The 25,680-nt window shown below is 39.1% G+C and overlaps 1 protein-coding gene across 3 annotated transcripts in view; it reads right to left on the reverse strand.

The window, feature by feature from the left end:
* The window catches only part of LOC122545831 (heparan sulfate glucosamine 3-O-sulfotransferase 5), a 257,052-nt gene that overhangs the window by 70,949 nt on the left and 160,423 nt on the right, over positions 1-25,680 (reverse strand). Inside the window, exon 2 of one of the 3 annotated variants that reach the window (XM_087981125.1) lies at positions 1,966-2,053. The exons of the other annotated variants lie outside the window; for them this stretch is intronic. The gene's annotated coding sequence lies outside the window, so the exon portion shown is untranslated. The remainder of the gene's footprint in view (positions 1-1,965; positions 2,054-25,680) is intronic. 3 annotated transcript variants of the gene reach the window in all.

A 25,680-nucleotide genomic window follows, 5' to 3' on the forward strand; every position in this document is an offset into this window, starting at 1 on the left:
TGGATTTGGGGACACATTTAGATTAAACCAAGTAATGACAGCAGATATGCTTTCTTAAAGGACATTAGTGAGTGGGACAATTAAAATAAGAGTATCGTAACTCTATAGTCACCATTATTGATTTTAGCTTTTTATTTGTGGGCGGCACGGTGGCACAGTGGTTAGCACTGCTGCCTCACAGCGCCAGAGACCCCGGTTCAATTCCCGCCTCAGGCGACTGACTCTGTGGAGTTTGCACATTCTTCCCGTGTCTGCGTGGGTTTCCTCCGGGTGCTCCGGTTTCCTCCCACAGTCCAAAGATGTGCAGGTCAGGTGAATTGACCATGCTAAATTGCCTGTAGTGTTAGGTAAGGGGTAAATGTAGGGGTATGGGTGGGTTGCGCTTCGGCGGGGTGGTGTGGACTTGTTGGGCCGAAGGACCTGTTTCCACACTGTAAGTAATCTAATCTAATTTCAAATTTTTTCCAGAATTGGAATTAAAATCCTGACTCTGCACCACTAGTCTATGAAACTGAATTACTTGCCCAGTATTTTAATGTTAACAGATTAGATAGATATTGGAATACTAATTTTGTAATGAAATGGGCATTAAGAGTAAAATGAATGATTATATGAGAAAAAGATTTGAATATGAATATTTAAATATTTGAGATTTATAGAACTGCAAATAGGCACAAAAAGGATATTGAATTTTAACCAATTTCCAAGCATTCTTACTCGGAATGCCACGTTGTCTTTCGTCTCTACAAATGAAGCTGGGCCCAATGTGAGTTTTTAGCATTGTCTGTGTTCATTTCAAAGTTAAATCAACAAATTAGCAGTAGGAAATGGTCAACATCCAGGGTTTGGCTGATAAAGACAGAGAGAAACCCCTCTGCTAATTTAAATCAGCCACACAGAAAAAGTTAGCCTCGTGCCGTAATCTGTTAAATTTCGAGTGTCAAAGACCTATCCCAGATCCCACTATTTAGTAAAATTAACAGTTTTATTCTTTAAGTCCAAAAGAGAAAACTAAATAACGACTATTTATAACTCCTTTCTCTTAAACCTATTTCTACCTCACCACTCTACAATACTGGCCCGATAACTTCCCTCTTAAATTTACAGCAAATCACTTTTAAATCCAGTCGCCATTTTTGAATGTCGAACTTTTCTGTAGGTTTCTCTAGGTCATCTTCTCCTCCATGTTCCACTTCACAGGTCTTCATATGAACAGATACCTTTCAGAGAGCTATTCGTCTGGCAGTCTATATTTGTTGGTGCTGGCTTGGCTGTTCTCCTTCCAACTGTTCAAAATATCCAATTTTATACACCGAAACAGTGGATCATTTGATTGGTTTGATGTTGTCAAAATACTAAATTCAAATTTGATTGGATTTTGGTATCTAGGGCAAAATTTAAACAGATTGGCCGAATTTGAATTTGTTTTTGTATCTTGGCAACACTATTTGTTTCAACCCACTGTTACATTTTAAAATCTTTCCGAACACTTTGTGCCAGCCAGAAATTTCAGCTCCCTTAAAGGTACAGTACACATCTACAACTTCATAACAATATTTATGCCACAAAAGAGAAAGCAACAATCATCTCCAGCAAGACAGAATCTAACCATCATCCTTTGTCTTTTAATGGCATTATTATCACTATAAATATTGTGGAGTTTACTACTGACCAGATCTGAAATGGACCAGTTATGTAAATAAATGGATACAAGAATAGGTCAGAAGTTAGGATCTGTAGCATGTAACTTACCTCCTATTTCCCCAATGTCCTTTGACAGCACCTTCCATATTTATAACCTCTACTTCCCAAAACTGCAATCTCTACCACCTGGAATACCAAAGGCTTGGAAATACCACCACCTGAAAGTTCCCCTTCAAATCAAACTTGGAATGATATTGCTGGTCCTTCACTATCACTCAGTTGAAATCCTAGAACTCCTTTATAATAGCATTTTGGATGTACCTGCACTGTAAGCAAGATTGCAGAAGGTATCTTCTCCAGAGTAATTAGATGCAGACATTAAATGTTGGCCTAGTCAACTATGCCCCATCTGTTGAACAAATTAGAAAAAAGCGATTAAGAGCTAAGTGAGAGTTGAAAATGTCCAGAACTTTCAGGGCAATTGACACCCATTTATATATATACAATAATCATCCCATCTTAGCTTCATATACAGCAGCTTTCTGGTTAATTATATTGCAAAACTAGTAATCCTGAGAGATATTTATTAATGATGACCAATCAATCATTTGTGTAGAAAATAAACAATGCCAGCTGTTGAGTCTCATTTTCTCATTTAAGAAATTATTGTTGGAGGTTTACAAAAAGGCCATTTTTAATAATCTGTTCCTTTTTGATGCTTTTCTCTCTGCAAATTTTTTGTCCTCTTTTTACTAGAAGCTGAGGGATTGGAGGAGTGGATGGAACTTGCTGTCCAGCTTTTGGATTTAAACCACCAGGAAGACTGTACAATGTACAAGTGAGGGCATATACTACACATGTGAGAAAATAAAAGATCACCACGAGGGCATACTGATGTTAAACATTCATAACCATCATCTGGTCAAGAATGCTAAAAATCACACAACACCAGGTTAGAGTCCAATAGATTCATTTGGAAGCACTAGCTTTTGAGGCACTGTCTCTTCATTAGGTGGTGATGAAGAGGCAGTGTCTCGAAAGCTAATACTTCGAAATAAACCTGTTGGACTATAACCTGGTGTTGTGTGATTTTTAACTTTGTCCACCCAGTCCAATAATGGCACCTCCAAATCCTGGGTCAAGAAGACTGGGCAAAAGCACCAATCAACCCATGATATGGGACAGGCAACCTATTTATGGGATTGTCTTATAAAATCTGGTTCATTGCTTACGCCTAACCTAATTTTGCATGTATTCCTACTCAGAATGTCCTCTGCTTATTTCTGAATTATTAAATCTCATTGGCTAAGGAAATATACTTCTGATTCTTTTATTCACCTAGTGGTTCTTGATAGTTCCTTGTTACCCTGTTATGAACTTACACTTCCAGCAAGTTACCATGCATACCATTTTTTGAGTTGTAGCAGGGAAATGTCTAATGAATGGCAAATCTGCAAGATGCCATATTATGATAGGTTTTGGTGCAATGAGATGAAATGATCCAATTTACAATGAGTTTCTAATTCCTTTGGTTCATTGTCAGTTTCAATGGACTTCCATATCATGCTTAAAGATGGTAGTATTTTATCTCCCACTAATTGATTCCCTAGTCAAAATTCAATATAATTAAAAGGAAACTTTAACAGCATTTCCACAATAAATGACCTATTGAAAATTACAGTTCAAATTCATTCTGCAAAGGGAAGAAATAAATATATTTTTATCTCTATCTTCTATCAATATAACTTTATTAAGCCTACCCTCTGGAGAGATATTCACATGCTCGTTTGTAAGCTACTACTTTCTAAAGCTACTTTGTAGTCTGTAAAAAAAGGCATCAAGCTTGCAATGTGATCACATATCTCTAAGAGTAATAATCTACTTGGTATGTTTGTCAGGCAAAAGTAGAGTTACTTCATTATCAAATATAAAATCCCCTCTTAATTTTTGTTTTCACTTACACCCGTTATAAATTAATCAGATGACATAGTTTGTCATAAGCTTTACTCACTCGAACTGCATTTTTTGAAGAATCACTAGACGCATCTATACTGGCTCAGCTTTCAAGTTCCAGGAGCTGGATTTCAAATAGCCCATTTCATGGCAACTTTGGCCTTATTGAATCGTATTTATTTTCTATCATCTTCAACTTGTTTAACTCTAAAGCTATGTTGTAGCTCTGCAAACAAAGGCATGCTGCACATTTAGTTTGTGAAATATTTATTGCAATCAGCCAAAACCACAGCTTCCCTCATTTTTGAAATGTTACCGTCATTGAGGTATGGGTTGAGGCCTAAGGGACACATGTTTTTAAATTCCTCAATTAACAATACCTCTCTAAGGTTTTCAATATGTTAATAAAATTTCCTCACCCTACACCACTGATCAAACACCATTTCTTTTTCTCTAGCAAATGTTGCACAAGTTTATTCTGTCTCTTCTTCAGATTTCTAAACTTTTGCTTGTAGACGTCTGGAACTTTGAAATATTCATTAGACCCAGCAGTCTTACTTGTATGAAATCTGCAGATTTATTCTGAACGAGTCAAATAAAATTCAAATATTTTATCGTCCAACACACACTGCAATAAAGTCATACAAATTTATTTTGGCAACGGTAATTTTTGAAGCAACTTTCTCAAAGGAAGCAAAAAAACCCCATTTTAACACCTTTCTCACTGAATTTAGGCACTAGGTGAACATACCTTGCTAAATCAAATCTAGGTATTAAGTCTGATCCATTAAACAAATGGATGCTGAAAATCTGAAACAAAAACAGAAATTGCTGGATAAACGCAACAGATTTGGGAGCATCTATGGAGAAAAAAAGCAGAGTTAACTTTTTAGGTCTCATGAGCCTTCATCAGGATTGAAGAAGGGTTACTGGACTCAAAACCTTAACCTTCTCTCTTAACAGATGCTGTGCAAATACCATCTATTTTCTAGTCTGCCTGTTACTCTCTGGTCACATAATCAAAATCCCTGTGTCTAAATTGGATTTCCAGGCTATTCATTATTTTTGTGATTAAAGGATTTCCTTTACTTTTAGAAACTCTATCTCTTTGCCTAATCCTTTCCTGTTTTTGATTTTTTTATATTTGGAATTCAATTTCAAGTCATTTATTTTACCAATCATGCTGTGTTTATCTATATTAAACGTTTCTTCATCAAATGTTAAAACAATATCACAAACATCTTTGCCTCTTTAATGCCCACTTTTAAATCTATTTTGAACTTTTCTGCTACTGCTTTTCAATTTACTTTGCTAACTGATGCAAGTATTCACAGGCAAGTTCTCATTTTTGTGGAAGCCCATAAGAAAAGACTTAACAGTATTAATTTTTCAACAAATATATCAGAATTTACAGAAATCTTGGTTAACTCTAGCAAAATGTGCTGCATCTATTTCAGCTTGTAGATTCAAATTCCTACAAGAACCTCCAAATTGTAATATGTCCCAAGAGACCAAGACTTTTAAAAGCAGAAATTGTTCAATAACTGGAAGGATGATACAACAAAATTTCATCTTTTAAGTCTACTAAAGTAAAAAGATAAATATACTATTGACTAAACATTATTTTCGTAGGCAATTTATACTTTAAACTATCAAAGAAACCCGCAATTAGGTATAAATTACACTGCACTAGACATTCTAATCAAAATTATTCTGAGCTCCTGAAGGTTTACCTCCACTTTCCCTTCTTTTCTGTCTTCATGGATAATTTTTAACCCCTGAACTGTCCTCCACAACATAGAAGAGCTGGTGTTGGACTGGGATGGACAAAGTTAAAAATCACACAACACCAGGTTATAGTCCAACAGGTTTATTTGGAAGCACTAGGTTTCTGAGCACTGCTCTTTCACAAGGTAGTTGTGGAGTTGGATCATACCACTACACTATACACACTCACTCTCTCTCTCTTTCTCTCTCACTCTCTCTCACTCACTCTCTCTCTCATACACACACTCTTACATACTCACACAGTCACACAGGCCCGCACTCTCTCATACACGCACACACCCTCTCACAGGTTAAACTCTACTGCACTTACACACATACTTTACAAAACTTGCACACATGCCGACACAGTCTGTCTCACGTGCACTCATACTCACGCACTCAAAAGCACACACTCACTCTCTGTTCTCATGCACGCGCAAGTACGTTTAAGTCTATGGGGTGAATTTGTACTTGCAGAATCACATTTGCAGATACATTCTATTTTGCTTAGAAAAATGCACAACCTGCAAGCAGTAAATCCATGTAATATTTTGTAAATTCCACTTTGGAAATAGAACCAGTCTGACTCAAGACTGGGATACAGACAGACTCTAACCTCAACCTTTAATGCATTGTCTGAGCTGAGATGTCATTTTTTTTATAAAACCTTAAGTTCGCTTGAGAACGTGACTTAAAAGAAGTTCTTGGATTTACATATTAACGAACTGAAACCTGCATTCCTTTTTAAAGGATGAAAGACTTAGCAACAATCTAGGTTTGTTCAATATATCATTTCAGTTTGATTACGCAATAATCTTTTGCTATAAATTATGTTTCTTATGGTCCTGCTCCACAGCTACCTGATGAAGGAGCAGCCATCTAAAGCTAGTGCTTCCAAATAAGCCTGTTGGACTATAATCTGATGTTGTGTGATTTTTAACTTTGTCCTCCACAGTAAGTGTATCACTGGAGATCCTACCTCATCTGTAAGTTAGGCAAATCTTTGAGGAGTTAAAACAAGGCTGGAAGATTTGGTCCTTCAATAATGTAGGTCTTCAACTCAGAGATTTTAGATTAGATTACATTACAGCGTGGAAACAGGCCCTTTGGCCCAACAAGTCCACACCAACCCACCGAAGCGCAACCCACCCATACCTCTACATTTACCCCTTACCTAACACTACAGGCAATTTAGCATGGCCAACTCACCTGACCTGCACATCTTTTGGACTGTGGGAGGAAAACCGGAGCACCCAGAGGAAACCGACGCAGACACGGGGAGAACGTGCAAACTCCACACAGTCAGTCGCCTGAGGCAGGAATTGAACCCGGGTCTCAGGCGCTGTGAGGCAGCAGTGCTAACCACTTTGCCACCATGCCGCCAGATTTCTTTCCTCGACTTTTGAGTCTCCACTTCTCTCTCCTCTCTAAAAAGCACTTACTCAATCAACTTTTTGTCATGGCTAAATATTTTTTTTCTCTGAATGTGTTGTTGTGAAAGAATGTGGGGCATTAAAAGCATCATATAAATGTAACTCATTGGCTTTTCTCTAAAAGTAAAAAAAAAATCGAATGTAATGATAGATCTGAGCAAATTACCATTTGTACCTGTTGGTAAGATAATAACGTTTGTAAATAACATCATTAAAAAAATCTTTTCCAGAGCTAATACAGGCAAAATCTGTGCAATTTAAAATGAATAGGCACTATTCTACTTAGAAACATTAGAAATGAACTTGGAATGACCCATGCTCAGCTTTTACCAAGGACAGAGAGCACCTCAGGGACTGTTAAATCTAGTTTATCTGTCAATGTCCATTTTTGTACACAGATATTTATAGACCAAACAATAAAAACATTTCTGCAAAGTCATGTGTTTTTGAAATGGACTGTGTGTCAAAGTACCAAACCATATTACAAAATTGATATTCCATTTGGAAAAAAAACTTGGACAAGCTTGGAAATGCAACTTAGAAAAACCAAGTTGGATTTTGATTTTCAAAGGAAGGAATCAAACTGAAAAAGGAAATCACAGTTAAATCACTTCAGGTTTTAATGAAATAAAAAACAATTTCTATCCTCATTTTTGATTAAGTAATTCTCAAAGAGATTATTTCACCATTCAGATTACTAGACACTGAAACTTAAACATAATAAATTCATTGATTCACTTTCAATCTAAATGTACTTAAATTGAATACATGACTATCTGAATTAAACAAAAACATACTTGTTTCAGCTTTGTTTAAAAAAAAATACCTTAATGGACAGATAATTATTTCTCATCTACAAATTCACAATGAGATTTCTGATCCTGATGTTTTTGTAAACTGCAATTTGATCTGAGGAAAATGTTAAAAGAGCAGCATTAGCACACAGTTGGGTTCGAGGTGCACAGGAATATTGCAGCACATCATTTTGGTCTAGGATGGTGATTAAATTTATCCCCTGGATTCTTATATATATATATATATATATATATGACATGAATTTATTCAGTGAGAACTAATTAATAGGGCTCATTTTAAAAAAAGGTTTTCTTAAATAACTGCTTTGACCAGCATATCTTGTACAAATTTCAGAATCCTACAGCTTTGGATTTATGAAATTCCATTAATAAAGAATGGCAATTATCTATTATTTCCTGCATTTCAGCATTCAGCCTGGGGACTATACACTTGTTGTTTCTGAAGGAATGTATTTATTTATGAATTCAAATGTGTGTTTGTCATTATCTTTTGAAATATATTTGGGGTCGTACTTAAGTACAGTGCCACAGTTCAGTCAACATTTCCATTTTCTGCAATTAATTTAGCAAAATCAATCTTATTTATGGGATGTTACTAAATTACCTTTCAGGCAGAATTATCCTTCTTCTGTTAATGAATGAGTATGTCTTGGGTGTGGCCCTTTGACAAATTGGTGACAACCCAACACTTTTGTTAAAGACTCAAAGAGACAAAATCCATAACAGAGTTACCAATATTGCGATTTGAATCTGAATCAATGTGCTGGTGCAAACTGTGAAGAATTGAACTACCTTTATAATTTTTCATTTTGAGAACTATGAATCAAACTGAGAGCACCCAAAATCCATAACAACCATACAAAATATAGGGTTTTTGAAGGTTTTATTGAGGAATCTATTAACGATTAGGAACAATAAATTTCCAACAATGTGCTAATTCTAAGAAGTCTACTGCCTCTAACTTGACTCCAAGATATTGCAGTTTATTTATTTATTACTGTCTAATTTGAATAATATCATACATTTAGTGCTATTTGCTTGAAACTGGATATAACATGCTACGATTGTGGCTAGTTTTAAAATTGCCAATTCTAGCAAGAGGCCTGAGGGAGGAGAGTTTTATTTCACAACTAAATGCTAATAACATAATTCCATAACTGCTAAATACATATGCTATTTTTCATTAAAAGGTCATTATGGCTGACTCTGTACAAATTCTACATGCCAGCTACTGAAAACAGCTGCGTAATGTGGCTTAAAGCCATGGTGAATGATCCATAAAAACTTAGTCAATAAGTTAATACATTCTACAACCAGAAATATTGTCCAATTTTTAAAATTACAACAGTCTTAAGTGCAACGTCCAAAAAATTATTATTTTACTAACATTTGATTGAATACAAAAATGTGACAAGAAAATCATTTAAGTTTGATAAAGGCTAATCTTTTCCTTCAAAATATCATTAAATAAAATTGTCATAAAAACTACAATAAACTAAATATTTAAAAGAAACAGAATAATGAATCACTGAAAAGGATTTTGTACATTTTAATGTAGTGAATTGTTATGCTATGGGTGTGTCACCACAAACAGTAGTTGAAACAGAATGCATATTGGTTTTAAAAAGGAAGTAGATTAATGTTTAACTGAGGGAAACATTTAAATGAATTGGGGAAGGACAGGCCAATTGGATGAAGAGCAGAGGTATTTCAGAGAAGTCGTGTAGCCATAGGAGTTGACTGGTCTCTTCTGTACCATGATATTTTACAATTGCAATCAACTAATTCATGAACAAATAAATAATTATAAGAATATTAGAGGAAACATTAAATTGGACTTTAAGGAATTATTCGTGCTGAATTTAATCAAACATGACTTGCCATAATAGTAACAAATTCATCAAATCCCTAATGTGCGCAGCATTTTATTGTTAAAAAATAATTTAGCAAAATACACTGCACTGATAACACATCTATAATGATTATGGCTATTCTGTCTGTCTTTCATGAAATATTGCACTTAAATTATCTCTCAGATATTATATCAGTGTCTTCTAGTAACTGTTCACATGTCTGATTGATGGTAAATCGATTGTAAAGGTGCTAATGTGTCATCTAGCAGCCATTTTAAGTTTGTTATTTTGGGTGAGGCAGTCTTAATGGTGTGATATTTCTGTAAATACTGCTTAAAGTGTAATCTGTATATTTGACATTCTTTCTTTATAACAGTGTAATTTTATGATGTATTTGCAAGATCAGTAAATGAATACATGCATTTTATCAAAGGAAACTAAATTAATCAAATTACACCAAATTAAAGAGTGATATCCTCAAAAAGATGTACTGTTATGGAAGTCTAATGTTGAAATAAAACGTACAAAAATCAATTTAAAATTTGGTTTTGGGAGTGCCTATTTATACATGGTCAAATAAAACCCCAACGAATGCCTTTCACTGGCAAGTAATTAAACATATACATATTGATGCTAGAAAACTTACTCTTTAACTAAGGCAAAATAAATTGCTAATCATTAATGTTACAACAGCAATATGGTAGAGTGGGAACATGTTTATATTCAGTCTTTGTTGAGTATTATATGTCAAAATTAATTCAAGAAGCTTGTGCCAACTGTATGATCTGGATCCTAGGTTCTGAATTCTGACCACAAACCTTTCATACCTGCACAATGCTCAATGGTTAGCACCATTGCCGCACAGTAGCAGGGACCTGGGTTCAATTCCACCCTTGGGTGACTGACTGTAAGGAGTTTGTACATTCTTCCTGTGTCTGTATGGGTTTCTTCAAGTTTCCTTTCACATTCCATAGATGTACAGGTTAAATAGCCATGCTAAATTGTCCATAGTGTCTATGGATGTGCAGATTAGATTAGATTAGATTAGATTAGATTAGATTACAGTGTGGAAACATAGGTGGATTAATGTAGAAAATGTAGGGTTACAGGGATAGAGATCTGGATGGGATGCTTTTCAGAATGTCGATGTGGACTGAATGGCCTAGCAGGGGTTCTGTACATGGTTTTCTGTGAGATGTTATTTTAGCATGGTTCAACCTGTAAAAATCCCTTAAAGCAGAGTCTTTTAGTACATAGCCAGGCAAATTCACTAAACTGTTAACAATCGCTTTGCCAGCAATATGACTTTTGAAGCTTCGCTCTGCAAGAAGTGTTTTTTTTTTAAGTATTTCGTTGGGCTCTGGAGAATTTGGATCAAACATTTTGCACTCATGTATTTTCTGACTGCTTGTATCTCTGAGGCATTCAACACTTTTACAAGTTCAAACGCAGCGCTATTTCAATTCTCTAAAACCGTGTTAAGTCACATGATGTTTTTCCGGTGTGAGGATGTTATCACTGCATTTTCCTATTGTTAGTTCTCTGTCGCATAGACCAACTGAAATAGGTGAAGTCTCTGCTGCTTAACAAATAGGAGAAAGTGAGGTCTGCAGATGCTGGAGATCAAAGTTGAAACTTTATTGCTGGAACAGCACAGCAGGTCAGGCAGCATCCAGGGAACAGGAGATTCGACGTTTCGGGCACAGGCCCTTCTTCAGGAATGAGCAGAGAGTGTTCAGCAGGAGAAGATAAAAGGTAGGGAGGAGGGACTTGGAGGAGGGGAGTTGGAAATGTGATAGGTGGAAAGAGGTCAAGGTGAGGGTGATAGGTCGGAGTAGGATGGAGGCGGAGAGGTCAAGAAGAAGACTGCAGGTCAGGAAGGCGGTGCCGGGCTGGAAGGATCCGGCTGAGACAAGGTGGGGGGAGGGGGGATGAAGAAACTGGTGAAGTCCAAGTTCATCCCCTGCGGTTGGAGGGTTCCCAGTCGGAAGATAAGACGCTCCTCCTCCGACCGTCGGGTTGTTGTGGTTTGGCGGTGGATGAGTCCAATGACCTGCATATCCTCGGTGGAGTGGGAGGGGGAGTTGAAATGCTGTGCCACAGGTTGGTTGGGTTGGTTCGTCCGGGTGGCCCAGAGGTGCTCTCTGAATCGCTCCGCAAGTAGGCGGCCTGTCTCCCCAATATAGAGGAGGCCACACCGGCTGCAGCGGATGCAGTAGATGATGTGGGTGGAGGTGCAGGTGAATCTGTGGCGGATATGGAAGTTTCCCTTGGGGCCTTGGAGAGAAGTGAGGGGGGAGGTGTGGGCGCAAGTGTTGCACCTCCTGCGGTTGCAAGGGAAGGTGCCGGGAGTGGTGGTTGGGTCGGTGGGGGGTGTGGATCTGACAAGGGAGTCGCGGAGGGAGTGGTCTCTACGGAAAGCTGATAGGGGAGGGGAGGGAAATATATCCTTGGTGCTGGGGTCTGTTTGGAGGTGGCGGAAGTGACGGCGGATGATGCGCTGTACATGGAGATTGGTGGGGTGGTAGGTGAGGACCAGTGGGGTTCTGTCCTGGTGGCGGTTGGAGGGGCGGGGCTCAAGGGCGGAGGAGCGGGAAGTGGAGGAGATGCGGTGGAGGGCACCGTCGACCACATCAACCGAACTCATCTCGGCATACCTCGACACGGTCCTGTCCCCATTAGTCCAAGAACTCCCCACCTACGTTCGTGACACCACCCACGCCCTCCACCTCCTCCAGGATTTCCGCTTCCCCGGTCCCCAACGCCTCATCTTCACCATGGACATCCAGTCCCTGTACACCTCCATCCCCCATCACGAAGGACTCAAAGCACTCCGCTTCTTCCTTTCCCGCCGTACCACCCAGTACCCTTCCACCGACACCCTCCTTCGACTGACCGAACTGGTCCTCACCCTGAACAACTTTTCTTTCCAATCCTCCCACTTTCTCCAAACAAAAGGAGTAGCCATGGGCACCCGCATGGGCCCCAGCTATGCCTGCCTCTTCGTAGGGTATGTGGAACAATCCATCTTCCGCAACTACACTGGCCCCACCCCCCATCTTTTTCTTCGCTACATTGATGACTGTATCGGCGCTACCTCGTGCTCCCACGAGGAGGTTGAACAGTTCATCCACTACACTAACACCTTCCACCCCGACCTCAAATTCACCTGGACAGTCTCGGACTCCTCCCTCCCCTTCCTAGACCTTTCTGTTTCTATCTCAGACGACCGAATCAACACGGACATCTACTACAAACCAACCGACTCCCACAGCTACCTGGACTACACCTCCTCCCATCCTGCCCCCTGTAAAAACGCTATCCCATTCTCCCAATTCCTTCGTCTCCGCCGCATCTGCTCCCAGGAGGACCAGTTCAAAAAACGTACAACACAGATGGCCTCCTTCTTCAAGGACCGCAATTTCCCCCCCGACGTGGTCGACGGTGCCCTCCACCGCATCTCCTCCACTTCCCGCTCCTCCGCCCTTGAGCCCCGCCCCTCCAACCGCCACCAGGACAGAACCCCACTGGTCCTCACCTACCACCCCACCAATCTCCATGTACAGCGCATCATCCGCCGTCACTTCCGCCACCTCCAAACAGACCCCAGCACCAAGGATATATTTCCCTCCCCTCCCCTATCAGCTTTCCGTAGAGACCACTCCCTCCGCGACTCCCTTGTCAGATCCACACCCCCCACCGACCCAACCACCACTCCCGGCACCTTCCCTTGCAACCGCAGGAGGTGCAACACTTGCGCCCACACCTCCCCCCTCACTTCTCTCCAAGGCCCCAAGGGAAACTTCCATATCCGCCACAGATTCACCTGCACCTCCACCCACATCATCTACTGCATCCGCTGCAGCCGGTGTGGCCTCCTCTATATTGGGGAGACAGGCCGCCTACTTGCGGAGCGATTCAGAGAGCACCTCTGGGCCACCCGGACGAACCAACCCAACCAACCTGTGGCACAGCATTTCAACTCCCCCTCCCACTCCACCGAGGATATGCAGGTCATTGGACTCATCCACCGCCAAACCACAACAACCCGACGGTCGGAGGAGGAGCGTCTTATCTTCCGACTGGGAACCCTCCAACCGCAGGGGATGAACTTGGACTTCACCAGTTTCTTCATCCCCCCTCCCCCCACCTTGTCTCAGCCGGATCCTTCCAGCCCGGCACCGCCTTCCTGACCTGCAGTCTTCTTCTTGACCTCTCCGCCTCCATCCTACTCCGACCTATCACCCTCACCTTGACCTCTTTCCACCTATCACATTTCCAACTCCCCTCCTCCAAGTCCCTCCTCCCTACCTTTTATCTTCTCCTGCTGAACACTCTCTGCTCATTCCTGAAGAAGGGCCTGTGCCCGAAACGTCGAATCTCCTGTTCCCTGGATGCTGCCTGACCTGCTGTGCTGTTCCAGCAATAAAGTTTCAACTGCTTAACAAATACCACTATGGTTCTTAATCAGCTGAACAAAAGAAGCTGGTGATAATTTTCTAAAGCATTCCTAGTTTTCTCCCATGTCCAGATATGGAAACCACCCAAGAAGTCTTGTCAGTATAAAATATCTGAATTCCATGACCACTAAAACAAGGGGATGAACCATCCTCATATTTTCTGGACTGTTGCATTATCAAAAGCACTGTCCACTCTTGTTTCAAACAGACATTTTAAAGGTAAAATTAAAGCATTTTGTTTTAGATTTTTTTATAAAGATGGTGATTGATAGTTAAAAATAAACTTATCAAATATAAATGAAATAGATATAATAACTACAGTATTGTGAATTATCAGTCTGAGATGGTCTTGCTGTGACGTAATGCAAAGTTTGAAATCTATGATACTGACATCCCATGAAAGTCTGTGAGCGGCATTTCTTGATCTGCTTTATATTCTTGTTTTAAGAAAACCTAATTTGATTACAATGGTAATAGTGCTGAGATTTTAATCTTAGAATGCATGGCGTTGTAATCTTTAATCTCAGTATTAACTCAGAATAACAACTGGCGAATAGGAGTCAAGGGGATTGGCAAACCCCTTAATCTCAGTAGAGTGAATGTCAACCTCTGAGGCCACATCTGCATGGCCCTGGAACAGTTGTGGAGCCTAGTTGTCAGGCAGAGAGAGCACTATTTCAAGTGGCAAAAGGTCATCAAGTATCAGTACCAGCACTGGGTAAGTTATTTGGGTGATGGAGTGGTGAGATTGATGGAAAGGAAGTTATATCTTATGGATCCCAGAAAGTATTCTACCTCATTCTGAACCACAAGAACAGCCAACAATACTCAGAGGAATTTTTGAATCCATGATAGCGCTTGTTCTTGTTTCCAATTACTGACCATTAATCACTCAGGCCTAGGAAGAAACTCATGGAAGATGGAACCATATATTTGCAAACGCACATTAGGCCCTAATGGCAACTTTTCTTCTGGCCTGATCAGAAGAACAACTTAAAATCAGAGAGTGTAGATCATTGCAGATTGTTGACAACACTGGTCACACCATTGTTGACAAAGGCTTGAAATACTTCAAAATGTGACTTCTACCAGAATTCCAATGAAGCAACAGCAATGAAGTTGGAGCAAATCTGAAAAATGTTCCTAGCTATAATCTACCTCAACTACTTTTTTTTAGCAGTGCACTCTACAGCTTCACTCAGAATAAATATATTTTTTCAACTCTCTGTTCTAATTCTCATAGCTTTAATCTTGTAGCCATGTTTCTCAACTGCACAGAATTTCAAACACCTTGATCTAAATTTTCAGATAATCAGATCACAAAAATAACAGCAGTAATTTTTCAGGTTGTTTTTGACACAATTCTGTTGCCTTAGTCCAGGTAGCATTGCATTCAGTGTCTGCTTTCCTTCCTTTTGCCTCAATATTCCTTCCAAAATTGAGGCTACAGCTGTGAACAGTGCTTATATGGGTGTTTTACTAAGGGTTAACCTAGATTCATCACTCCAACTCAAAGATATATGTTGTATCTGTGGCTATAAAATGCAGTTTTTCTTGTTTTTCTTGTTTTTCTCTCAGACCTTATCCGCTTGTGCTGCATAAAATCCTGCAAACATGAATTTATAATCCTCCTGTTTTTCCAATTGTCAATTACTGATTGGTCTTGCTGCAATTTTTGACAGTGACATTTAGACAGCAGATGTTTTGACAGATGTCAGAAGCCAAAATGACCATTCTTCAGGCCAGAACTGGACAGTGAGTGATGGTCTAGTCACTCATAGGAAATGTCTTAGCCAAACTTAACTCACTTTGCATCCAATATTCACACTTGAACTTTCCATCAAAGAGCACAAAGTACAGGAACTACAGCTGCTTTATTCTGTTTTCCAGTTCAATAACGGTGATGTCCATAGTTTATTCAATCTATTCAGGATAAATTAGTTGGATTAAACAAAATGTGCTTATTGCTGTCCATTGTGTGATGTTAGTTTTTAAACCATTGTGTAATTTATTAGATTTTATTGCATATGCGGTTGATTAGCAGGATAATTAGTGTCTTCTTAAAGATGTCAATACAATCAAGAAACTCACTGACAATCCTGTCAGTTGTTTATTGAGACTGACCTCTATTACCAGCAGTGACTGATCAGATAACACTGAGCTTAAACTCTGTAAAGAGCAACATTGACCCAGGTATTTTTTTGGAGACAGCAATGTGGGGTGGGAGGGGAGTGGGGTTTGAAGAGAATTTGATGTGGGGAGTGACCTGAAAATGTTAGTGTCGTCATGTCCTGCTGAATTTAACAGCACGTCCTCTAGCAGTAAAATGTAGTATTCCATTAGGTATTTTACGTTTCATCACTATCATCATCTTCCACTTCCCATTGGATAACTAATTAGATTTTCAGGTAGGTTGGGGATGTATACCCTTATAATTAATTTTAAACAGTCTCCTGCCCATCACAGGGGTTAATATCAACCATACGATCACATAAATCAAGACCCATTTGGCTCCTTTGAGCCATCTCTACCATTTAAATCATGGTTCATCTGACTGTGACCCCAGATCCACTTTCCTACCTACCACCAGTACTTCTTGACTCCTTTGTTAGACAAAGATTTATGTAATTCTGCATTACTGGGTGGTTAATGGAGTATGACCAATCAGAATATAAAAAGAGAATATGCATTTACTCGTTACAACTAGCCCTATCAACATCTTCATATTTCCAGAATATGCACTTAAAGATATTCCTTTGTTTCTTTTTATTTTAAAAGGATTCAATTTTTTAAATCAATTATTTAAATTATGATTCACTAATATGTTTCACAAATCAAGCCAAAGTTGTCAGATGAATATTGACAATTTGGGCCAGACAGTCCTGAAAGCTACTTCCTCTGAATGGAGATAAAAGGGCCAGCAGTAGATAAGCAGCGGCAGACAGCTAAGCAGATTCCTCATAACTTTCAATAAAGGTACATGCAATTGAAAAAAAAGAATGCACCGTCTGTGGCTAACGAAGGAAATCAAAGAAGGCATTGTCTGAAAGTAAGATGTACCATGCTGCAGAGGTTAGTGCGAAGACCGAACATTCAGTAAACGTTAGAATGCAGCTAAGGATAATTAAAAACAAATAAAGAGGGAGAAATTAGAATATGTGAATAAAGCAGCAAGAACTATCAAAGCAAAAGTTGAAAGCTAGTATAAGTATACAAAATGGAAGAATAAAAGTAAATGTTGGTCAATTAAACAAGACTAAGGAATTAATATGACAAAGAAATGATAGCATTCTGAATTTATGTCATGATTGAACTTGAAAGAATTAATTGTAAAATAGTGAAAATGAAGACAAAAAAGGGAGGAATTTGAAATGATACCCATTGAAAGACAAAATGTCAAGAAATTGTACTAAATGCTGGACTATACAGAGAGGGCAAGTCCCAACATCCAGCGTGCATAACTTGGCCACTTTTGGTTGACAGTTCTTTAATTGTTATGTGATGAGACTTCTCCCCTTCTGTGAAAGGAAATCCCATCCTTGTGACCTGCATACCACTTAGAGGCTGGCAGCTCTGCAGTTATGGCAGCGCCACTAGGAGTGATGGTCAATGCCATTATTGCAGCTAGGCCCTGGAAATACTGGTAGATTCAAGATGTTGCCAGGTCCCGGGTGCAACTCTCAAATGGAGAGTCTGTAAAATCCTGTCTGGGATGGTCAAAGGGCTGACAAATCCCTGCATAAGTGAATGAAAGGAGAGTGAATGCACTGGTTATAATCTTCCAAAATTTTCTAGATCCAGGAAATATTTTAGAAGTTTGGAAGACCACAAACATAATATCCTTATTCAAGAAAGGATAAATCTTGGGTACTTATGCTCGAAGGGATAGTGCATTGAAAACAACAGATCAACAGATTCTTCAAGCATGCTGCCAGTGGTTAAGTGTGGGAATATGTTAACATGTAAGGCAGGATTTTAGAAACCTAATGGTGGTGTTCGTATTTGGAGGAGGTGGGGGTGATATAGAGGTTTATGATCTGGCATGTTGGCTAGCCTCTAAGCACTAAATGATCTCTTGAAACTATTAGATAACCTACTAAGGCCCTCCCGCTCTGTGCTGACAGACTGGAATTTTACAGTGTGCATGCAGGCCCACCTGACAAAGCAGCAGCGCTCCGAAAGCTTGTGATTCCAAATAAACCTGTTGGACTATAACCTGGAGTCATGTGACTTCTGACAGTCCAACACCGGTACCTCCACGTCAAAGATTGGTCTGGTGGGTGTGTCCATTATTATTTTCAAAGCTTGTATAAGTCTTGAGGGTGTCACCATCTTGAGATGTGCTCTCTTTGCTTTCCTTGCAGAAGCAGGAAACAGTTTTCTTACTGCTGGAGCGTCTCTTATTAGCTTCCATTATGTCACCATTCTTAATTGGACAGTGATCTCATGTCATTATTTTGATTTGTTGCTACATTATTATTGTACAATGTAAGTTTAAGAAGCTTAATGTATTACTATGATTCTGCATTGACTGGGACAGAAGGAGAGACTAGAAGGAGCAGCAGAATTTTTCATCTGTTTTACAAGTAAAATCTACCTGTATGTGCTCATCGAGACAATTTGACATTTCATTAAATTTTTTTGCATTTTTCTTCTTTTCTGTTCAGTTTTACAATTGAAATGGATATTTATTACATTCAAGTATTGTGCTAAAGCTTGCGCAAATTTTTGTTTTTCAAAATGGAAGCTAAGTTATCATGAATAAAACGCTTTCTAATGCACAAAAAAAGGGTGAAGCAAATCATTGGGATCAGAGATGCCTGATGGAGGAGTGGGAGTGCTTGTTGCAATCAACATGCTCAGCAGTCTACAAAAGCTATATTCTCCAGTGATAAAAAAAATTGTAGGTTTGTTTGGCAAGCTGCAGGGTAAACCTGGGCACAGTGCAATCTAAAGTCATTAAAATCAAATTATTCAGGGCTAATTGGCAATCTCACTTCTGCCCTCATTAAATTACACATTTGAGCCAAGTACTAGGCTGAGGTTTTCATCAAGCCTGTCCCAGATGCATGCTATAATACCCTTGATGCTACTTGAGCCTCGAGTGTATTGTATAATCTTTAAGAAAGGTTAGCACTGTATTTTCTTTGTGTTGACCAGTACAAATTTTCCCTCTTTCCTGGTTTGTAAATCATTTTGGCATCATGCACTGTCATTTTGTTTTTCTGAATCACTGATTGGAACAATATCTTCAAAGATTTGACAAAGGTTAACATCAGGGCAAGAAGTAAACAAAAATCATGTCCGATAAAGTATGTCATTATGCCTGGCTATACATTCACACATAAAGCTTGCATTTTATGCTACATTTAAATTAGCAAAATGTATCAAATCAATATATTTAGGGCAGTGTAACAGTAGAATAGTTACAATGATGCATAATCCAAAATGTGGAATGTATATGCCTGGCTATACATTCCACACACGAACCACCCTCTGTGTAAAACATTAGGCTTTTTTAAAATCTTTTTTGCGTCTCTCTCCTCTGAACTTAAAAATATGCCCCTGGTCTTGAAATTTCCCATATTAGGTAAAAGATAACTACAATGAACTCGATCTATACTGCCCATTATTTTACAAACTTCTATCAGGTAACCTCTCAACCTCCTATGCCCCAGTGAAAAAAGTCCCAGCCTACCCAGCCATTCTTTCAAACTCAAACCTTCCATACTTGACAACATCCTGGTAAATCTCTTCTGAACCCACTCCAGCATGATAATATAGGTTTAGGGCGAGAGAGGAAAGATTTAAAAGAGACTTAAGAGGCAACTTTTTCACGCAGAGGGTGGTATGTGTATGAAATGAGCTGCCAGAGGAGGTGGTGGAGGCTGGTACAATTGCAACATTTAAAAGGCATCAGGATGGGTATATGAATAGGAAGGGTTTGGAGGGATATGGGCCAGGTGCTGGCAGGCAGGACTAGATTGGGTTTTGATATCTGGTCAGCATGGACGGGTTGGACCGAAGGGTCTGTTTCTGTGCTGTATATCTCTATGACTCTAAGTGCGCGACCAGAACTGGACACAGTATTCCAGAAAAGGTTTCACTAATGTCCTGTACAACCTCAACATAACATCCCAACTCCCATACTCAAAGGACTGAATAATGAAGGCCAAATGTGCCAAATGCCTTTTTAACCACTCTGTCTATATGTGATGCAAACTTTAAAGAATTATGTCCCTGCACACCTAGGCCCCTCTGTTTGACAACATTACCCAAGGCCCTACCGTTAATTATTTAAGTTATCTTGTTTGTTGTACCAAATGCAATGCCTCTATCAGCCATTTTTCAGCCCATTGACTCATTTGCTCAAGATCCCTTTGTGACCTGAGAAAACCTTCTTCACTGTCTACTATGCCACCAACTTCGGTGTTATCCACAAGCTTACTAACCATGCCTTATATATTCCCATCCAAACTGCTTATATAAATTTACAAACAAAAGAGGACCCAGAACTGATCTCTGTGCAACACCATTGGTTGTGGGTCTACAAACAGCAAATTGACAGCAGCTGTTCAAGGAGGCAGCTCACCACTAACTTCTCAAGGGCAATTAGGAATGTGCAATAAATACTGGCCTGGCCAGTGATGCACACAATCCATGAATGAACAAGAAAAGTGGCAAATGCAGGCATATGGAGTTCGGTTGCAGATCAACCACGTGGCCCACTCCTGTTCTGATGTTCCCATACTGACAAGCTCAATACACCAGTTTATGTTGGAGAATGGATCCAACAAGTTTCAGCACAAGTTCATGCAAAGCACTTTTAGGCCCAAATGCGGCATATGAGTTGATCCTCTTTTTCAGGAAATATATATATATAGGGCTATATTTGCATTAGGCTTCCTCCTCAATTTTTAATTCAGAAGTACCTATTTTGGGTTAAACTCACAGGAATTTTCTGTACTCATGTAGAGAAAACTGTGCATGGCCAGCAATGAACAGAAATGGAGCTTTTTGCAAAAGGAATGAATTAAAAAAAGATTTTCAAGCCAAAGTCCATAATTTTTACGGACTCATCAAATAGTTGTGCTACTCTGAGGAAATTGAAAAACTTGTGAGAGAATAGGAGAAGCAGGAATTTACCTCAAAGAATTTACATAAGTCCAAATGAGATACAAAAACATGGACCAAGCTTTGGCCTGATATTAAGAAGCATGTATCTGAAAAGGTTCTCAAAAATTGTTAGAATGGTTGCATTATCCCTGGGTATACAATGCATATGTGTAGAGTTAAATGGGTGAAGTCAAACCCTGAATCCAGCAAATATTTCAGAGCAACAGTTAGTTGTGTGGCTGCTTTCTGGAGCAATCATGTCTTTTGCAGCAGACGACCCAGACTGCTAAAAGAATACCAAACCAGCTGGATACTAAAATGACCAGTTTCCAGTGATTCACTACCAGATGGTGCCCAAATCATGAATGCTCATTTTGTTACATCAGCATCATGACTGAAGCATTTTTTTTTAATATATGTTCATGGGATGTAGCTGCTTGGCTACTTTGTTAAGCTAAATCCATCCCTAATTGTCAAGAGGGCAGTTAAGCATCAATTAAGCAGATAAGGAGTGTGTCTGTTTTACATGAAGGCCAGACTGGATAAGGATGACAGATTTCCTCATCCACCATGGTAGGATTCAAACTCATGTCCTCTAGAGCACTGGCCTGGGCCTTTGGATTGCTAATCCAGTGACACTGCTACTATGTATATCACCAGCAACCAAATTTCTGAAAGGAAATATTCAGAAGCAAGTTTGGTGAAAAGCCACAGGACATGATAAGACAATATTCATGACAGTGTAGGCCTGCACACATGAAATATGATGAAAATCAAATAAAAGCAGGGAATTGTAGATGCTGGAGATATGAAACAAAAATAAAAATTGGTAGAGAAAATAAGTAGGCCTCTCAATGTATCTGTGGAGAGAGAAAGAGAGTCGCGGCCAATATTATTTTTCTAATCAAATTCTCTGGAGGTTCATGACCACACGTGAATGATGAGAATACAGTAAAGTCATGGGTCGGTAGGAAATAATTGTTTCAGTGACATATTAAAATATGTGTCTATTATTATGGGAAAAATGTACAAATCTAATAAAACTGATGAGAGCAAGAGGCACCTGCGTAGAAATAACACCCAAACTTCAATTTATTTTGCGAGGGAGAGTAAAAAGCAAATTTACTTCTGATCTTGGAAAATATTCCACACAGCACAGCTTAAGTAAACAATATTTTTTTTTCAAAGTGTAAAATGAATAAGATCAATAGAATAGATTTTTAAAAAATACCTTGTTCTATTTCTGAAATCTTGTGCAGTGTTAGAGTTGAAAGCATGATCATCCAGTCTCAAAACCTTCAACATCATCAAAATATCTGAATTCCTTGTTCAATTAAGCAACTGCTATACGTTTAGAAAGTAAAATCCAAAATTGGAATTATCCCAGCACAAGTGCTAATTTATTTAATTAACAGTGATTAGCTGATTTTAACATTCAACTAATTATGGTGCTATTAATTGCATCCTAGTGGGAAAGTTAGTATGACTTTCTGCAATTGTGTCAGATCACAATTTGAACAGGTTTTACTACAGTTGTGGCAAAAGTTTCAGTTATGTCATAATATATGCCATGAAATACTGGAGTCAATAGTATGGGCAGCTTAGTTTTGAATGGTCATGCCATACAGGTGTCAATGACTTTGCCTACTTTGCACATCACTGGGTATTTGGTTGAGTATAAAATGGAATAATCATGATTGATCTATCTTCACCCATTTTATGCTTCTGGTGCAGGACAATTTCACCTGCCCCTCCCTCAAACCCCCTAACTTCATCAACCTGTTTGGGGAAAATAGTAGGAGGTGTCAGGCACGTTTGGGATAATCAGCTTCATTATTGCCCTTATTTTGATTAAACTAAGATGTGAAGAGAAACCAGCCAGGATCCATGGTTCACTTCAGTCAGTCTGCACATAGCTATAGTCCACAAGGGACTTTAGCTGTCTTTTGGAGAGAGACAAGTGGTTAAACTTGAGGAGTACCACTCCTGATCAAACAGAGCTGATCAGGAATCTCTTTCACTCTTACCAGCTGCCATGTGCATGTTGGAAGGATTAGTGGGTTAATTATCAGACTGTCTAGAAAGTTTAGCCATATCTTTATGTTCCATGTCAACCTGTTTGACACTCCTTCCGCAGCAGGTGGAACTAAAGCCCAACTCTTTTGGTTTGGAGGCAGTTGCATTACCCACTGAGCCCTCAGATTTTCCAAGAGTCTTTCATTCATAGTGTAGATTCAGACTTTGTAGGACTAAAATATAGATTTGCTTTAAACATGTTTGGTACAAAATAAAACCATAAAAATAAATTGCATTGATCTCAGACACCTAGATTAAAGCTGTCATAAATAAATATCACTAACATGTCTTGGCTGATATTAATAGCTGGCGTATTTATGATCACAGAAGAAGTTAAAGACTTGCACAATAAAATACAACCATTTTCTCAAAAGTATCTTCCAATCTCTTGAGCTGAATTTGGAGGAGACATAAATATACTTTGATGGATTTTTAAAAATTAATTCACAAGATCTGGACGTCACTGACTAGGACAACATTAAACTACCCAATGTTAATTGCTCTTGAGGAGGCAGTGGTGATCTGCCTTTTCAAACCATTGTCATCTTTAGGGATACCTACAAGACTGTTGGGAAGGGAATTCCTGGGATGTTGACCCAGCAGCAGTGAATGAAAGGCAATATAGGATCATGTGTGACTTGGAGATGAACTTGCAAGTGGTGATGCTTCTGTGTATCAACTGCCTTTGTCTTTCTAGACGATTATGGATTTACCAGGTGCTATTAGCCTTGGTGAGTCACTCTCCTCATTTCTTTACAGGCTCTTTTGAAGTAAAGATCATCTGACCCTCAAACAATAATGAATAAAGTGACAGACAATCTGTTTGCAATGTTGGCTGACAAGTATGGCTAGACATCCAGAGAATTCCCAAGTTCTTCCTTGAACTTAGATATGGATTTTCAGTAAGTCTAAACAGAGGACAGTTAGGGACTATATTTAATGTGTCTTGATAATGCAGTCCTCTCTCTGCATTCTGGTGAAGTATAAGCCTTTATGTTCTGCTCAAATCTCTGGAACAGACTTTAAACTATTTCCTTCTGAATTAGAAGTCAGTCAGATATTTTTGAAGAAAGGTTCTGTAAGCTAAATAAAAGCTCAAGTATACATTGTGCACAGAATACAAAAGGATTAAAACACTGGATCTAAACTCATTACTCCACGACAGAAAAATGTTGCATTAGTAATTAAAATGGAATGTTAGCCTGAAATTCTTCTATTATCCATTTTATATATCTTGACATTGCTGTTATAATAGTAGCAAGAGGAGTCTCGGGTAAATCTAAAGGAGCATGCATTGTAGCAGTGAACTTTTGATATAAATTAAAATAAAGAAGGATAAAAACCTAATAAATCCTTAAAAATGAAAAATATTTTAAAAAAATTATTAAGAGAATAAAAGTGAAATGAAGTAGCTTTAAAAAAAATTAGAAACTAGCTTTATATTATGTACATGCCTTTAAAAAATCAGAGCAATATGAGTTGAGAGGTCATATTGTGGCTGTACAGGACATTGATATAAGGCCACTTTTGGAATATTGTGTGCAATTCTGGTCTCCTTCCTATCAGGAGGATGTTGTGAAACTTGAAAGGGTTCAGTAAAGATTTACAGGGATGTTGCCAGGTGTTGAAGGGTTCGAACTATAGGGCGAGGCTGAATAGGCTGGAGCTGTTTTCCCCGGAGCATCAGAGGCTGAGGGGTGACCTTATAGAGGTTTATAAAGTCATGAGGGGCATGGATAGGGTAAATAGACAAGGTCTTTTCCCTGGGGTGGGGGAGTCCAGAACCAGAGGATATAAGTTTCAGATGAGATGGCAAAGATTTAAAACGGACCTAACGGGCAACATTTTCATGCACAGGGTGGTGTGTGTGTGTTTGGAATGAGTTGCCAGAGGAAGTGGTGGAGACTGGTACAATTACAACATTTAAAAGGCATCTGGATGGGTTTATGAATAGCACAGATTTGGAGGGATATGGACCAAGTACTGGCAATGGGACTAGATTAATTTAGGATATCTGGTCGGCATGGACAAGTTGGACTGAAGGGTCTGCTTACGTGCTGTATATCTTAATGACTCTATGACTCTAGGTGAGCATGTGCAGTCAGAATTGATCATCAGATGATTGGTGTCAGCAGGCACTCTCAAATATGACATGTTGTGTAATACTCAACAAGACCACGCTGTAGTAACACTTTGAAACCAGCAGTTTGTGCTTTACAAACTACAGGTTAGCAGCTTGTTTCTGGATATTCTGAGTGCAATGTTGCAACCCCAAAAGTGTTGGGTTTGAGAGGAGGAAGGTAGTTAATTTGGCAGGGTGGTCTCATGTCTGAACCCTGTTGCCTGCCTGTCTCTGGTAGCATTAGGTTTGGAGTGAAAGGCCCATGCTCAGCCTTCCTGTTCCATGGCCAGTTAGGGGCCATTTCATAGTCTCAGAACCATCACAGGAAGTAACAAACAGGTGTGTTGCTATGTGCAAGCCAGATGTCAGTTGATGGATGATTCCTTGATCAAAGGCTTTTGGTGCCTAATCAAGGAACTATGTCAGGTCGGGGATGGGTGG

This window comes from Chiloscyllium plagiosum, unplaced genomic scaffold (assembly GCF_037043375.1).
Source record: "Chiloscyllium plagiosum isolate Xiang-an unplaced genomic scaffold, Cpla_swu_hap1 HiC_scaffold_3, whole genome shotgun sequence".
In the NCBI taxonomy this organism is placed as follows: domain Eukaryota; kingdom Metazoa; phylum Chordata; class Chondrichthyes; order Orectolobiformes; family Hemiscylliidae; genus Chiloscyllium; species Chiloscyllium plagiosum.